This window comes from Bombina bombina, chromosome 6, assembly GCF_027579735.1.
Source record: "Bombina bombina isolate aBomBom1 chromosome 6, aBomBom1.pri, whole genome shotgun sequence".
NCBI classification, from domain to species: domain Eukaryota; kingdom Metazoa; phylum Chordata; class Amphibia; order Anura; family Bombinatoridae; genus Bombina; species Bombina bombina.
Genome location: NC_069504.1, coordinates 922,356,991 through 922,366,209, shown reverse-complemented (window position 1 = coordinate 922,366,209; position 9,219 = coordinate 922,356,991).

Below are 9,219 nucleotides of genomic sequence, written 5' to 3'. Positions count from 1 at the left end.
GCTATCCGCCATCCACATTCTAGGAGTGCACAATTGGGAGGCAGATTTTCTGAGCAGACTTTTCATCCCGGGGAGTAGGCTCTCCATCCGGAAGTGTTCTCAAGGATAACCCTCAGGTAGGGGGTGGGGGTTCCGGAGTTGGATCTGATGGCGTCTCATCAAAACGCCAAGCTTCCAAAGTACGGATCAAGATCAAGAGATCCTCAGGCCGATCTGATAGATGCTCTGGCAGTTCCCTGGAATTTCAGTCTAGCATACCTATTTCCTCCATTTGCTCTCCTTCCACGAGCTATTGCTCGTATGAAAAAGGGGAGATCATCTGCAATTCTAATAGCTCCTGCTTGGCCTTGCAGGATCTGGTTCGTGGATCTAGTGAAGATGTCATCTCTTCCACCTTGGAGGTTACCTCTGAGGAAGGACCTTCTAATTCAGGGTCCATTCCTCCATCCAAATCTAGATTCTCTGAAGCTGACTACTTGGAGATTGAATGCCTAGTCCTATCTAGGCATGGTTTTTCTGAAGCGGTCATGGTGAGGATTCTCTGAATTTCATCTTTTCTTTCGGATGGCCTGTAGAAAGGTTTTTCAGTCAGTACTCTGAAGGGTCAGATTTCTGCACTGTCTATTCTTTTGCACAAATGTCTGGCAGATTTGCCAGATGTTCAAGCCTTTGTTCAGGCCCTGGTTAGAATCAAGCCTGTGTTTAAACCTGTTGCTCCTCCTTGGAGCCTTAACCTAGTTCTCAAAGTTTTGCAGCAGGCTCCATTTGAGCCGATGCATGTTGTGGATATAAAATTGTTATCTTGGAAAGTTGTATTTCTTCTTTCTATTTCTTCTGCTTGCAGAGTGTCTGACCTTTCGGCTCTGCAGTGTGATTCCCTGTACATTATTTTTCATGCAGATAAGACGGTCCTTCATTCTAAATTGGGTTTTCTTCCTAAGGTTGTGTCGGATCGAAACATTAATCAGGAAATTGTTGTTCCTTCTTGTTGTCCTAATCATTCTTATCTCTTATCTCTGTGACTATTCTGTCTACTCTCAACAACTGACTCTTAGGTAGAGAGTCTAGTAGCCCTCTAGGGTGAAAGCTTTTATAATTTAGCAGTGTATTTCTGTCTGTCTACTTACTATATATATCAAATGTTAGCTTATTTCCCTCCTATATCCCACAAGTAATTGGAATGATGTTGACTCTCCATGCTTGGAAATAAATACATTTATCAGGTAAGCATAAATTATGTTTTGCAACAGATCACTGGAACAACCATGGGTTCCAATGTTGCACCGTCCTATGCCAATCTATTAAAATATTACAAGCGCTACATTTACAACCTATTTTTATATTTGGAAAGACAATGCACTGAATTTACTAGCGTGGGTTGATTATCTCAACTCTTTAAACTCTCTTATTAGATTTATGGTACACTTTGATGCACAGCCTATTTTCTTGATTTAATAATATACAAAAGGGGTAAAAATTTGGCTACCATGCTATATACAAAACCAAAGGATAGAAACTCAATTTTGCATTCTGGGAGCAATCATCCACTTACATTCCTGACATAATTTCCCAAAGCACAAGAACAGTATGCAACAATAAAAACACACATAATGCTGAAGTACAATTGAAGTTGATTTCAGACAAATCTTTGAGGAGAGGTTTTAAGGAATAGATATCCTTGCTACTGATCCCCAACTCCTGTTTGACAAATATGGTCCACCAAGAGTGGGGTATAAAAGAGGTAAGAAGCAATGTGACATGCTGATGAAATTAAATTCTATCCAGTGCCCCAATTGCTCACTGTGAATAAGAAGGGTATCTTTTAGATCTCCTAGCTGTACAACCTGTTATAGCATGGTACCTGGATCAACTTTCAGACACCCAACTACTAACCAAACATTCTAGATTAGATTTTATTTGACCTGTGCTGCTAGATTCATTATCTATATTTTAAACTGCAAGACTACAGATAACATTCGGATTAAAATGGCAAATCAGAAGGCAGCTATTAGGGCAGCAATTAGGGATCATAAAATGAACAAATAATGGCTAGACATTTTGCCAAGTGGAGTCATACCATCTCTGATCTGAGATTTAGACTAATTAATCATGTCCCTACAGAGAGGGGGAGACCGTAATTAACAACTTTTAAAACTAGAACATGGTGGATTTTTAAATTGAACACTCTACATTCAACTCCTGGCTACTAGGAGGAAGAAAAGATTCCCAAAGAATACTTAATCCCTCTCACCTTTCTGGTATTCCAGTCTTATTTTTGCCTCCACAGTAGGAAGGTGAAAAATTGAGGTGCTCCAAATTCTTAATTGCGAGGAGTCTTACGACCAATTTGAGGCCCCTTTTCCCCCTCAGATAGTTGCTACTTGGGACAGAGGGGGAATTGGAGCATTGGGTAATGACATAATCAGTCCCAGTGAGAAGTTAGTCACAAGCCTGCCACAGGTGTCGCAGGGACTGTTTGTTCGTCAATATACTCCAAACAAAGATCATCTGGTGTTATATTTACAGCACTGGATGGGCTCTCTACTTGAAGCAGTCTTTTCTGCAGTTGGTTAACATTTTAAGGTTATTGAACATATTTTCATTCACTCACAAAGCCCGCAAGCTATTATGAGATACTGTGATGAAATGTCTGCATTCCCCTTTAAGGTTGTTCATATTTTCCTGGTCTGCTCACCTGCAGTTCAATGACATCACAGAAACCTTTAATAGGCCACATTCACTCAATCAGTTGCTTTGTATTTAAAGTTAACACTCATATATATCAGGCTAGAGCAATTTTCCAGGAAGACTTTTTCCAGCTGCCTGTATCTTAGCACTATTCCTTGCTGTTGTGGGTAGCTTCCTCACCACCTAAGCTACAGAATTGCAAGTATTCCTTATTATTCCTTCTATGGATAAAATCTCTGCCCACTGACACACTTCTGCCATTTCTTGCATAGATTGTGCCGGTTCTTGGTCCCTCCCACTTTGCAACGAACAAGCAGCACTTTCTTCCCTTTCCGAGACTGCACAGATCAGAGGCTCCTCTCTTCTAACACACTGTGGATGGTGTGGCACAAGGTACAGATAACTACTCCTATAGCAGTTTGAGAAACCATTTAGGTGAGTACTCTTTCTACCAGCATCCAGGTCATAACGTTAAACAAATAACGTCATTTCCATGTAACAACTATAATGCATAATATCCACATATAATAAAACACCCATACCCACAAGCTAACCTGATCTCGTTTATTCAAGTGGGCTAAGCTTGACATGAATTTTGAATATTTGAGCCCTTATAACTTTTTAATGTAATATTTAAAAAAATATCAGACTATGTAAATATGTGTGTAAATGTACTGTTAAATGCATTTTGTTGTGTTTTGTGCAACTTTTTTGTCCTGCGTAACAGTTAACCAGAGCTGTGAAGTCGCACTAATCTGACGTGTGTTCAATTTGATTGTGCTCAAACTAACACGTTTACTTTCAACTCATAATATGCCTGCTACTCCAAACACGTTCAAAGAGCCATGATAAACCCCTTATTGCTTGTACGCAACATCTAGCGCGCCACTTATAATCTAGCCCTGCCCCTTACAAGGTGTTCCAATGTAGACAGGCCTTAACACTGCAGTACTTTGAATTGTTTTGTGTAACTATTTAGTCTCATCTGCAGCACTTCCAAAGATGCATTTTAAATGGATAGTAAAATCCAAATTAAACTTTCATGATTCAGATAGGGCATGTAATTTTAAACAACTTTCTAATTTACTTTTATCATCAAATTTGCTTTGTTCTCTTGTTATTCTTAGTTAAAAGCTAAACCTAGGTAGACTTATAAACTAATTTCGAAGCCCTTGAAGGCCGCCTCTCATCTGAATGCATTTGACAGTTTTTCACAGCTAGAGGGCATTAGGTTATGAGGCATTTATCAAAGGTCTTGCGGACCTGATCCAACAGTGCGGATCATGTCTGCAAGACCTTGCTGAATAAGGCGAGCAATACGCTCTCCGTATTTAGCATTGCACCAGCAGCTCACAAGAGCTGCTGGTGCAACACCGCCCCCTGCAGACTCGCAGCCAATGGGCCGCCAGCAGGGAGGTGTCAATCAACCCGATCATACTCAATCGGGTTGAATTGTGGCGATTCCTGTCCGCCTGCTCAGAGCAGACGGACAGGGTTATGGAGCAGCAGTCTTTAGACCGCTGCTTCATAACTGCTGTTTCTGGCGAGCCTGAAGACTGGAGACCAATCCTTGGCAGGTCTGTTCCTATCTCAGAAATTCTACTTAATGGTGGCATCATAAATGTGGGTTATAGAATTAATTCACTTGATAAAGCCTCAAAATAGCCAACACCTTAGTACACTATAATCCTTAAGAAAAAGCCAATGAAAGCTTTTTTTCTGCAAAAATCGTTTAATTTTATAGGACGTTTTGTTGATAAACGATTTGAAAATCTTTTCTAAAATACTAGAAGATACACCATAGTCTACAGATTCCCTCTTCAAGTAAAATAAACTAGAATATAAACATAAACACAACACATTCGATTTTTCCAATGATAACTACTTATCATACAATTTATTAGTCATTATTTATACAATGTTTGCAATAGGAACATTATTAAGAATAAATTACTAAAGTACACCATAATAAAGTACATTAAAATACAAATTACTACAGTACAATATAACAAAGCTATATCAGTCTTAAATATATCTTGTCAAGTGTTTATTACTTTTTAACGGTTTACGTACTATACTTAGAAGTCTGTAAAATACAGTCACACTTCAAAACCACTATCTCAAATTAATTTTCAAGGTCTTGATATTACTTGCATTATAAAATAAATGAATGATTTAATGCTTCTTAGAATGATTTCTAGAAAAGGAGTAATTAATATTTTGCATCATCTGCAGTAGACTTGTCATATGTTGTTGGACATACAAACGTAATTCAAAATGTAATTTCAAAGCAGGCACTGAATCCTGAATAAAATACCGATAGCACTTTTTTTTGGCAAAGTCTCTTCAAGCTTACATGATATGGTCAATCATAAGATTCTTTTCCTCATACTTTATGTACAACAGGCTAAAGGCTGTGGTGGTGCCCCACATTTCTCCAATGCTTTGTAATCAGCAGATGCTGGAGCTAGCAGCCACCTAGGTAGAAAATTAGCTGTTTTGTGCAATTGTGACTCATCCACCTTGGTTAGTCCACACCAAAGGATATGTACTTCCACAACAAAATAAGGGATTAGATTTTCTATACAGTAATACTGTTATGGCTATCTTAGAAACCTTGCCACCAAATTTGTAAAGGTGAATCCAAACACTTTCTGTACACTGGGAGCCCTATTTTTTAGGGGGGCAGAGAGAGGGACCAGGCATGGAGCAGATGGAGTCTTTCAAGGTTCCCTTACTGATTGCAGGGTCAGATGGGCCCCCTAGAGCTGTGGGTCCAGTCTCAATTGAGACCTGTGAGACACCTTTAGTTATGCTCCTGTGTACAATACAGATTTAAATGGAGAACTATGAAGAAAATAATGCTATTACATTTTTAAAATAAAATGAAAGCTGGTACGTAGAGAATATGTAAATGAGACAGGACTGCTGAATTTATTAATTTATTAAATTAGGTTTATTTTTCAATGTCAGAAAAAAATAAAAATAAACATTATCTAATAAAAAACAGTACCACTACTTTATAGCAATGGGATTATAGTAGAGTAATAAAAAGGGAAGAGAGGTGAGAGGAAGAACAAAAGACAAAGAAATAGAGAAAAAAAAAATAATTATGAATCTTCATAATTTTTTTTTTTCTCTATTTCTTTGTCCATAAATGGTATACAATTTGGGTTTTGTGCTATTTAAAAAAATAATAATAAAGAGAATGTTCATGATTATGGAGATTTCTCAAATATATATATACAGGAAAATTGGAAATGTATGAAAGTAATAGTAACCTTAAAGGGACACTGAACCCAAATTTTTCCTTTCGTGATTCAGATAGAGCATGCAATTTTAAACAACTTTCTAATTTACTCCTATTATCAATTTTTCTTCATTCTCTTGCTGTCTTTATTTTAAAAAGAAGGCATCTAAGCTATTTTTTGGTTCAGAACCATGGAAAGCACTTGTTTATTGGTAGGTGAATTTACCCACCAATCAGCAAGAGCAACACAGTGTGTTCACCAAAAATGGGCCTACATCTAAACTTACATTCTTGCATTTCAAACAAAGATACCAAGAGAATGAAAAGAATTTGGTAATAGGAGTAAATTAGAAAGTTGCTTAGAATTGCATGCTCTATCTGAATCACGATAGAAAAAAATTGCGTTCAGTGTCCCTTTAAGAGAGTACCTTTATACATTAATTTTTGTTTTGATTAGGTTTACATAAATAAGATAAACTCCAACAAGGTAAATAAATAATTGAGACTGGAAGGTATTTCTTTTTTTCTTTCTTTTTTCTCTGTAATAAGTTCACTGTTTGTTTTTTCATCTTTCTACAAGATTGAATAAAACTCTGGCTTTATTTTTGTAAATTTACCCTGCAAGGTAATTTATTAATTATGGTTTTGATGTGTATTAATTGTTAGTTATAAATAAAAGATAAAAAAAACACCACAAACAGGAGCTGAAAAAATAAAACAAAAGTAATATCCATTAAAATACATGTAGTTGATAGCAAATGACTAGATTCTATTAATATTGATATTTACTTCTAAAGCCAATACTTTTTTATGGAATTAATTTTCAGTAAATCAAAACAATAATCTAATTATAGCTATTAACCATTTTGATTTTCTGATCTCTGGTGGCGATCTCTAGTGGTCTAATTGTCTAAATGCAGTTAAAGAACAGTCAAGTCCAAAAAAACTTTCATGATTCAGATAGGGCATGTCATTTTAAACAACTTTCCAATTTACTTTCATCACCAATTTTGCTTTGTTCTCTTTGTATTCTTAGTTGAAATCTAAACTTAGGAGGTTCATATGCTAATTTCTTAGACCTTGAAGACCGCCTCTAATTTAAATGCATTTTGACAGTTTTTCACCACTAAAGGGTATTAGTTCATGTGTTTCATATAGATAATATTGAGCTCATGCACATGAGTGCAAAACTGTCAAAAGAACTGAAATAAGGGGGCAGTTTGCAGAGGCTTAAATACAAGGAAATTACAGAGGTAAAAAGTTTATTATTATAACTGTGTTTAGTATGCAAAACTGGGGAATGGGTAATTAAGGGATTATCTATCTTTTAAAACAACATAAATTCTGGTGTTGACTGTCCCTTTAATTATAGATATTTGAGAAGACCTGTCAACTGAGGTCCTTAACAGCACCCATAAGGAATGTGAAATCAATGTGTTAGTTTTTTTCTCCAGTTTGCGCTCTCCGTTGAAGTCTATGGGGAGAAGTTAGGGCAGCTGCAATATCCGAAGTCCTCAATTAAGCACTCCTTGGCCTACGCTCTTGCGCAAACATTTTACTTTCAACTTGTAATATACTGTACATGCTAAGCCACGTGTGTTAATAGTTTACTTCTGGCGGTAAATATGCGCACCACTTATAATTTGGCCCATATATTTTTCAAGGGTACAATTCATCTTAAAGGGACAGTATACACCAATTTTCATATAATTGCATGTAATAGACACTACTATAAAGAAGAATATGCACTGATACTGATATAAAAATACAGTATAAAATATTTTAAAACCTTACTTAAAAGCTCTCAGTTTAGTACTGTGGGTGAGGTTAGGCTGGGACACCCACTGAAAGGGGCTGGGAAAGCAAGAACAGGCAGACACTCCCCCCTTCCCCTGCATATGAAAAGACCCATTACACAACCAGGCATCTGTAAACTTTTCGGTTGGTTAGGAGTCTGAAAATCAGCACAATGATATTTAAAAATAAGCAAAACTATCATCTACAAAACATGTATGCAAAGAAAAATCTAATGTACAATGTCCCTTTAAGTTCTTATAAAGTTTAATAATGTAAACACCAATTTCAAACATAAAAAATGCAAGTCTCTCATTGCGAGGTAACGCTGAAGCAGTACTGTGGTTGGTGGGTCACTCATCGTGCCCTAAACCTGAAACTATGCCAGGATGTTCACAGCAGCCAGCTGGTCCCTCGTTGTGTGCTAACTCTGACAACGGCTTAAGCTCAGGTTCCAGAAGCACTAAGTCCAGGCACACTAACCTCAGTCCAAGATCAAGATGGGCATGAGCAACAACATGCTAAACTTGTAGATTCTTCTGGTGGGTTAGTGTGGGCACAAGTACTGAATCACCAATCACTGACTACATTACATCATAGTGATGTCAGACCAAAGCTTATAAATACCCAGAAATCACTTCAGTCAATGCTTGGTTATTCTAGTGTAAAGTCACTAGTCTCTCAAGCTTCCAGAAATCTCCAGTGTTATTTCTGGTTATCCCTGTAGGCTGCCTTAACCTTTTCTTCCTTATTGTCTTATCACTCTGGATTCGTTGCCTGTTTTGCTGTCTCTTTGGTTTTGATCTCTGGCCCAGTTACTGGACTATATTGTCTTTTCACTTTGGCTTGACATATTGACAAACTTATTTTTTGGCTGGACCTAGGATACTTCCTGACATTGGCTTTTGACTTTCCTTTGGCCCATCTCCTTTCTGATTGACCTGTTCCCCAATTCAGGTTCCTTTCAGTAAGGGGAATATACATAAGGGTGTGCTCAATACCTGCTTCTGAATTCCTCTACCAGTAACCTTACCCATGTGCAACTAACAATTAGTGTATTACATGTTGAAAGTGTTTTCTTTGTTCAAGTAAAATCATTGCTATTTAATGTAAAATCAAATAGAAAGCATGGAGCTGTTTTTACACTAAACTTCCTAGGGTTTATCACAATAAAAACTTGTACATTAATTATTAATCCATTTGAGCTGGGGAACTATGGATATAGTGGACGTGTGTAGGGTGTGGTATTTATATGTATTACACTGTAGAACTGTTTATTATACACGTTTAACTTTTTTAAAAAAAAATATAAACTGAAGGGCTGAGGCCAACTGCACAAAAACCATGCAAAGTTGTAAAGTTGTTTTAAGTATTTTAGAAGGTGGGAGCTAATCTGACAAAGCAAGTGAAAAGGTTTGATAAAATGGGTTAAAGGACCATTGAGCTCTATAAGATTGTAATATAAACATTTTTATTATGTGTGGTAA